This window comes from Pseudorasbora parva, chromosome 17, assembly GCF_024679245.1.
Source record: "Pseudorasbora parva isolate DD20220531a chromosome 17, ASM2467924v1, whole genome shotgun sequence".
Taxonomy (NCBI): Eukaryota; Metazoa; Chordata; class Actinopteri; order Cypriniformes; family Gobionidae; genus Pseudorasbora; species Pseudorasbora parva.
Genome location: NC_090188.1, coordinates 30,540,988 through 30,548,488, shown reverse-complemented (window position 1 = coordinate 30,548,488; position 7,501 = coordinate 30,540,988). Strand labels below are relative to the sequence as shown.

Here is a 7,501-nt window from a genome sequence, read left to right as displayed (position 1 = left end):
CTCTTTTAATTATTATTTTTAAAAGTATTCTGTTGTAAATGTATTGGATTTGTGTGACTTATGAATGTTAATTAGGATAGGCTTCGAGTGTCTAGTCAAGCAACCAAAATAATAGGCCTATTCATAATCAAGCGTTCATTGTATTTTTGTATTCATAGATGTTTAACAGATGGGGTTGAATGTTTGACTTTTGTTTGGCTTCATTGTGGTCAAAAATATACTATTGTTAAAACATTGACATGTAATTCAAAGCCTTTCAAAAGTCATCAAGTATTTTGATTCTGAATAAAATATTAGTCATATACGGTATATGTTGCTAGCAAAAAGTTGTACTATATTAGTCCTGTAGTAGATGCCCAATTATATAGTAGGACTCTTAAAATGGACTTTCCACTCTGCTGTTTAATGTGCACCTCAGAATTGTCACTAATAAATTGTTTGAGAGTAAGTAGGTCTATAATCATTGAAGAAAGCCATTCTTTAAAATTCCCCATTCATCGCAATGGCAGTTGCTGCTGCCACTGTAATGAATGGATAATGCTAACAGATCTCTCCATTTTATTATAGACCTCCTCGGGTGGGAATATGAAATAGTGCTGGAGATTTATTTGGACAACGGAATCCTACTATATGACGAAAACCAAAAAAGAAATTCAAATAGTGTTTTTAATAGTTCCTAATAGTCTATCTATCTATCTATCTATCTATCTATCTATCTATCTATCTATCTATCTATCTATCTATCTATCTATCTATCTATCTATCTATCTATCTATCTATCTATCTATCTATCTATCTATCTATCTATCTATCTATCTATCTATCTATCTGTCTATCTGTCTGTCTGTCTGTCTGTCTGTCTGAACAATGGAGTGCAGTGTGGGGTGGTGGGGGGGGTCTGACCCACCCAATCAAAAGCCTTGTCCAACAGGACCCCACAGCAAATAACAACCAACTAAAAACTAAAAGAATTGGTGGATATCATGAAATTAGGTAAGACGGATATTAACCTGTTCATTTTATTCAGATGATGTTTCGCTTTCTCCCGCTCTTACACACGCATTAAGTACAGACACAAAGACGGAATAATTCACGTGCACAGAACTATTTCAATAAAGTAATTTAGCATCTGCAAAACTACATGACATTTTTTTTCAGTATCAAGACTAACATTGCTATAGAAGCCCATTTCCACCACTAAATAAAAAATAAAAAGAGTAATTGCAACTTTTTATCTCAGAATTCGGCCTTTTTTCTCTCAATACCGAGTTATAACGCAAAATTCTGTGATATAAAGTCAGAATTCTGAGATATACGTAAATTGAGATATATTCTGAGAGATAATCATATTTCAGAGTTTATATCTCAGAATTCTGATTTTATATCATGAAATTGTGAGTTTATATCTCAGAATTCTGACTTTATAACTCACAATTGTGCAAAAAACTTTGATTGCTTCAAACCCGTTTTTGAAGGAATTAAACTTACTCTACTATTAGTCATTATGCACAGCTAAAGCACAACCAAAACCTTCTTCTGCAAAATGCATGCAGTTTTGTTTTGCTAAAGGGCCAAAATATAGTGTATTTCCTCCTTCATATGTAATAACAATAATAATAATGCGCTCGATTTAAATAGCACTTTTCAAGGCACTCAAAGCGCTTTACATAGAAGGGGGAAATCTCCTCAACCACCACCAATGTGCAGCATCCACCTGGATGATGCGACGGCAGCCATATTGCGCCAGAACGCTCACCACACTCCAGCTGATTGGTGGAGAGGAGACCGAGTGATGAAGCCAATCAGAATAGGGGGATGATTAGGAGGCCATGATGGACAGAGGCCAATGGGCAAATTTGGCCAGGATGCCGGGGTTACACCCCTACTCTTTTTCCGAAAGACATCCTGGGATTTTTAATGACCACAGAGAGTCAGGACCTCGGTTTAATGTCTCATCCGAAAGACGGTGCTCTTTGTCAGTACACAGCAAAAAAGCCAGTGTACATTTAACTCAATTCGAGTCAAATTTAACACTCATAAAATGTATATATGACTCCGTCCGTTTGGGAGTTAAAATCACACTTTTTAAAGTGTGAAAAATGTACACTACTCACAGAGTACATTTTAACTCCTTAAGTGTTAAAATGTACTCTTGTGAGAAAAGTACATTTTTCACACTTTTTAAAGTGTAAAATTTGTACACTACTCACAGAGTAAATTTTAACTCCCTAAGTGTTAAAATGTACTCTGTGAGTAGTGTACATATTTCACACTTTAAAAAGTGTGATTTTAACTCCCAAACGGACGGAGTCATTTCGAATTGAGTTTATATTGAGTATAATGGAGTTGAAAAATGAAAGTTGAAAAAATGAATGCAAAGAGTTGTTTTAACAAACTAGTTCTTTATTAACAAGCAAGATCCTTTACATCACTGAAGGTTAACTTTTAAAATAAATGAATAAGGCACAGTATAGGCATTTCTGTCATCAGAATTATATTAAAACTTCTCAAGTGGTGTGTAATACTTGTCAGTGAATATATGTCCTGTGTAGTGAAGTTGGTTCAGTACCTTCAACTTTGCAACAGAACAGCAGTACTTGAGTCAACACAACATTCAGCAGATGAAAAACAGTTGCAGGATATCTGTGGATCAGGTTGTGTCCAGTTGCTAACAGTACAGTTCAGTGCATAGTTGTTGTTTCACATGCAGAGCAGGGAAGGTTGTGCAGATCCAACTTTCTCGAAAAATCCTGGAATGCTGGTTCCCTAGACAACACAAAACCAGACCAATTACAATTAATATTATTTGTATTTTATAAATACAGCAAGTTTATGGTGGAAAAAGTCCAATCATCTTAGACTTTGGTGACTCAAACATGAAACTATTTTGGTTAGAATTGACTGATTTCCAAGTAAATTAAAGGCTTACATCATCCAAAAATGTTAATTCTGTTATTAATTACTCATATTAATTAATTACTCAGATAGAGCAACCATTCACTACCATAGTATTTTTTTCCACTATGGTGGTGAATGGTTGCTCTATCTGCTTGGTTATAAACATTTTTCCAAATATCTTTTTTAGTGTTCAACAGAAGAAAGAAACTAATACAGGTTTGGAACAACATGAGGGCGAGTAAATGAAGACATAATTTTCATTTTTGGGTGAACTTTCCCTTACAGAAATCTCACTTACTAGTCAGCTGCTGGAATGATTTTAGTTCGCTCCTTCCTGACTTTGGGATAGGCAGAGATTTCCCAATCTGTTGAGTCTAAAATCAAACAGAAACCATCTACATGTCAAATCATGAAAACAATTTGTTTGACTCTTTTTTTTTGTTATTATTTGATGTTAGCCAAATTCCAACAAAGCTATCATTATTTTTGTGCCCATGATTCTCTGATATATGTTATCTATTAAATCTTACCATCACAGGCAGGTTCTATTCTGTAGTCTTTAAGCACCAACCCAAGGCCTTACTTGATGCATTACAGAAACTCCTAAAAACTGAAAATATAAAAACAAATATATTTAAAGGGATAGTTCACCCAAAAATGAAAATTTGATGTTTATCTGCTTACCACCAGTGCATCCAACATGTAGGTTTTGTTAGCCTAGAAATCTAGACGCACCCTAGCGGCAGCAAATTTAATCTGCCCGGAAGTGTCGTCTAGCAACTCTCAATACCCTTCTGAGCTGTAATCGCCTAACTCTTGCCAGGCCAATCACATCGTGTATAGAGTTGGTAGGCGGGGCCATAATGACGAAGGCCAAGTTGCGTTTGCGTGCTTCTAGTAAACACAAAAGCTGGCGAACGGCGGACTTTCGAATCAGCTTTGACTGCATTTCTGGAAGACTTGGAGTTAAGCTTTTCTCTGAGAAAAGAACGGCACTGAAGTCATTCTTAAAAAGGGAAGATGTGTTCTAAGTTTAGCTGACCGGATATGGCGAATGTTTAATCTGTCAACAAGCTCTGCTTCACCTTCGTTGCTCTGGTTGGTTGTAGCGCTATCCTATCGCGTGCAGAGGGAGTTTGAAAGACAACCGTTTATCCGCCCCTCGGATTGAGATTGAGCCCTGTCAATGGTGAGTTTCCAGACCAAACATCTTGATGTGGGTCTGGCTTGTCAGACTAGGTTTTTGTTTCTTCAGAACACAAATAAAGATTTTTAACTCCAACTGTTGCTGTGTGTCAGTCATATCATGTGAATGGGTAACAATTCTATTAGAGCAAAAAATAAATAAATACATGCTTAGACGACATGCACAAAGAGCCCTGTGGTTCATGACGACATATTGATATCTTAAGACACAAAACGATCAGTTTGTGTGAGAAACTGAGCCGTATTTATATAATTTTTTTACCTCAAATACAAAGCTATATCCAAAAGCCTGGAACGCCTCTCACTTCCAGTAAGGTCAATATCCACACTCGATATACGAGTCAGAGCGTGGATATTGACCTTACCAGAAGTGAAGCGTGTATATATCCAGAGTGTGTATATTGATCTTACCGAACATAAAACGCGTTCCAGGCTGTTGGATATAGCGTTGTATTTGAAGTAAAAAAAATTATATAAATACGGCTCGATTTCTTACACAAACTGATCGTTTTGTGTCTCAAGATAACAATGTTTCGTCATAAGCCACAGGGCTCTTTGTGCATGTTGTCTAAGCATGTTTTTTTTTGCCCTCATTGAATTGTTACCCATTCACATGATTATATGACCTACACACAGCAACGGTTGGAGTTAAAAATTTGTATTTGTGTCCTACTGAAGAAACAAACTCACCTACATGTTGTAAGCAGATAAACATCAAATTTTCATTTTTGGGTGAACTATCCCTTTAAACATGAAGGCATATCCAAACATTATCCAAAAGTTAAAATGATAAATACATTTTGCATAAATATTTAATATGAAAGAATTACCTACCCATTCTAAAAGTATTAGTCCTCCAAATAAGGAAATTGTTGAGTTGTTCTTCTGTTTTTCAGTCATATGGTTTGTGTGCTGGAAAACAAGAGTTAAAGATAGTTTGAGGATGAAGAAATACTTTAAATAGTCTTAAAGAATACATTTTTTATTAGTTTTAATCAAGACCCCATTCATAATGAATCAATTATATTAAAATTCTTACCCATCTACTTCAATAATTTCAACAACAACTAAGATAAAGGGATAGTTCACCCACAAATGAAAATTATCCTATGATTTACTTTAGCCTAAAGTCATTCTAGGTGTATGACATTCTTCTTTCAGACAAATTCCATCAGTTATATATAAAAAAACATCCTGGCACGTTTAGATGCACTTTTATGGATTTCAAAGCATAAACAGACATTCACTGCCATTATAAAGCTTGGAAGAGCCAGGACATTTTTGGTATAACTGATTGTATTTGTCTGAAATAAAGTCATATGCACCTAAGAGTAAATCATGGTCTAATTTTCATTTTTAGGTGAACTATCACTTTAAAGCGTTAGTTTCTCCCAAATTTTTGAACTCTGTCATCTTTTACTCAAATTGACTTACATAGTATTTGTTCTATTCTTTTATGATAATTTTCTAACTACCATCCTGTCCTGACTAAAACATGTCAATAAGTGATTTGAATTGGTATGCACAGAGGTCATAGTTGTGCTTTATTGTAAATAAATATTATTATCTATCCTTCAATAATCTTCCAAGACAGGGAACCACACATTTTGTCTATACCATATACATACCTTTTTTTTAATGCAGAACAGAAAGAACGGTCATCAGTGCAGCCTTGGTTTCATATTAGGGGATTGTCAAAAATCAGTGTTGATGCAGCTGTTGAACTTGATGCTTCTGAAGACAGAGACATCAGACAGGTCAAATTTTCTGCGCAAAACAAGAGGTCAACATTTTCAGAAAAAAACGTTCATTAAACAATCCTGCCTAAAACTTTGTCACTGATTTTGCACACAAATAGCCTTCCTTTGTTAGTCATTTCATCTGCATCTTTGAATCTGGATTTCTAACTAATACAAATCAGACACAAAGATTAAGTAACGTTAGTGCAATAAGATTACAGTTTGATGAATGAACAATGAATTAAAGAATGGTGAAAGCGTTAACGTTTCTCCGTCTGCTGCAGGGAGGCCACTGTGCATGGCTCTGTATAAAACTCTTACGCAGCCTTTCAAGCAGCATAGCTACTGGATTCGTTTTCCAAGACATAAATACATAATGACACATTATAGATACAGATTAATATAGGTAACGTTATGGGACACTTACTTTTTCGGCGTTGTCTCTGTTTCGGTATTTTCTCTGTTCTCTGTGATGCGGTGCAAACTCCGTGTGCACCAGTTCACGAGCCTCAGCCTAGTCTGAGAGGTTTAGGCGCGTTATTAAAGCGTCAAGTTATATATCGTTATAAAACAATATGTCCTAAAAAACGTGTTGCAAATTAGGCAAAAACACTTACTTTCGGTGTTTCCTATGGGTGTTTCCCTTATACAAGCAACCCTCCACGTCGTCCGCTCCATATCGCGAGTCAAAAGATGCAGCATGTGAGAAAAGTTGTCTCGTATAAGCGCGCAGAGCATTCAGACATCGCTTTAAATCAATATGTTATAAAATACATATTGTAAATTAGGTAAACACTAACTTACGGCGTTTCCCTGTTAAAAAGCAACCGCCTCAGGTCTGCTCCGAATCACACGTCAACGAAAATGCCTGTATGAGAGCTGTTTAGCTGGGCACAGCACATTCATATGTATAAAACAATATGATGTAATAAACTACATATGTAAATACGATGAAACCGCATAAAACACGCAATATCAGCGTTATCCCTCCTTCTGTGGTCCGCATCGCGAGTCAAAAAAAATGGCGTCTGTGAAAAAAAGTTTCAGCATGTGTCGCCGAAATGCCCCGGATGTAATTTTACTCTCTCTCTCTCGGTGTTGAGATTTAACTCTACATATGTTCACCGGCCAGAGAGTGCGGTTTACACTAGCAGTGTTAATTCAACACCAGAAATGTAACACTTTACTCTGAGAGTCCTTAACACCAGGATTTTAACACTGGAGATTTTGCTGTGTATAGTGTCCCCATCGCTGTACTGGGGTGTTAGGACCCACACAGACCACAAGGTGAGCACCCCCTGCTGGCCTCACCAACACCTCTACCAGCAGCTACCTGGTTTTCCCAGTTGGTCTCCCATCCAGGTACTGACCAGGCTCAGCCCTGCTTAGCTTCAGTGGGAAACCAGTCTTGGGCTACAGGGTGATATGGCTGCTGGATATGTAAATCTTGTATTTGAAAAAACACCATGGAAAAACAGACGATTCTCGACATAACGCCAACCGTGACGCAATCACTGGGGATCATTAATATGTACGCCCCCAACATTTGTATACGGCAACGCATGCGTCACACAAGGATAGCGAAAATGGCAGATCATGGAAAGAGATGTTAGTTCCAGGCTGTGCAGGGGTTGTGGGGACTTTTCATACCCTTCCCA

The 7,501-nt window shown here is 36.9% G+C and overlaps 1 long non-coding RNA gene and 1 pseudogene across 3 annotated transcripts; both read right to left on the bottom strand.

Annotated features, from left to right (window-relative positions):
- Positions 1 to 2,532: 2,532 nt before the first annotated feature.
- Positions 2,533 to 7,065, bottom strand: LOC137045227 (uncharacterized). Of its 3 annotated transcripts, XR_010898723.1 has the most exons (7): positions 6,644 to 7,065; positions 6,461 to 6,515; positions 6,271 to 6,362; positions 5,733 to 5,838; positions 4,939 to 5,016; positions 3,197 to 3,508; positions 2,533 to 2,766 (listed from the first exon to the last, which is right to left on the bottom strand). It is a non-coding gene; the product is annotated as an uncharacterized lncRNA (long non-coding RNA). The 3 variants fall into 3 exon arrangements; XR_010898722.1 differs by having other exon boundaries at positions 5,733 to 5,871; positions 6,461 to 7,065; XR_010898721.1 differs by having other exon boundaries at positions 6,461 to 7,065.
- A 98-nt stretch (positions 7,066 to 7,163) lies between these two features.
- On the bottom strand, positions 7,164 to 7,280 carry LOC137045746 (5S ribosomal RNA; annotated as a pseudogene).
- Positions 7,281 to 7,501: the final 221 nt, after the last annotated feature.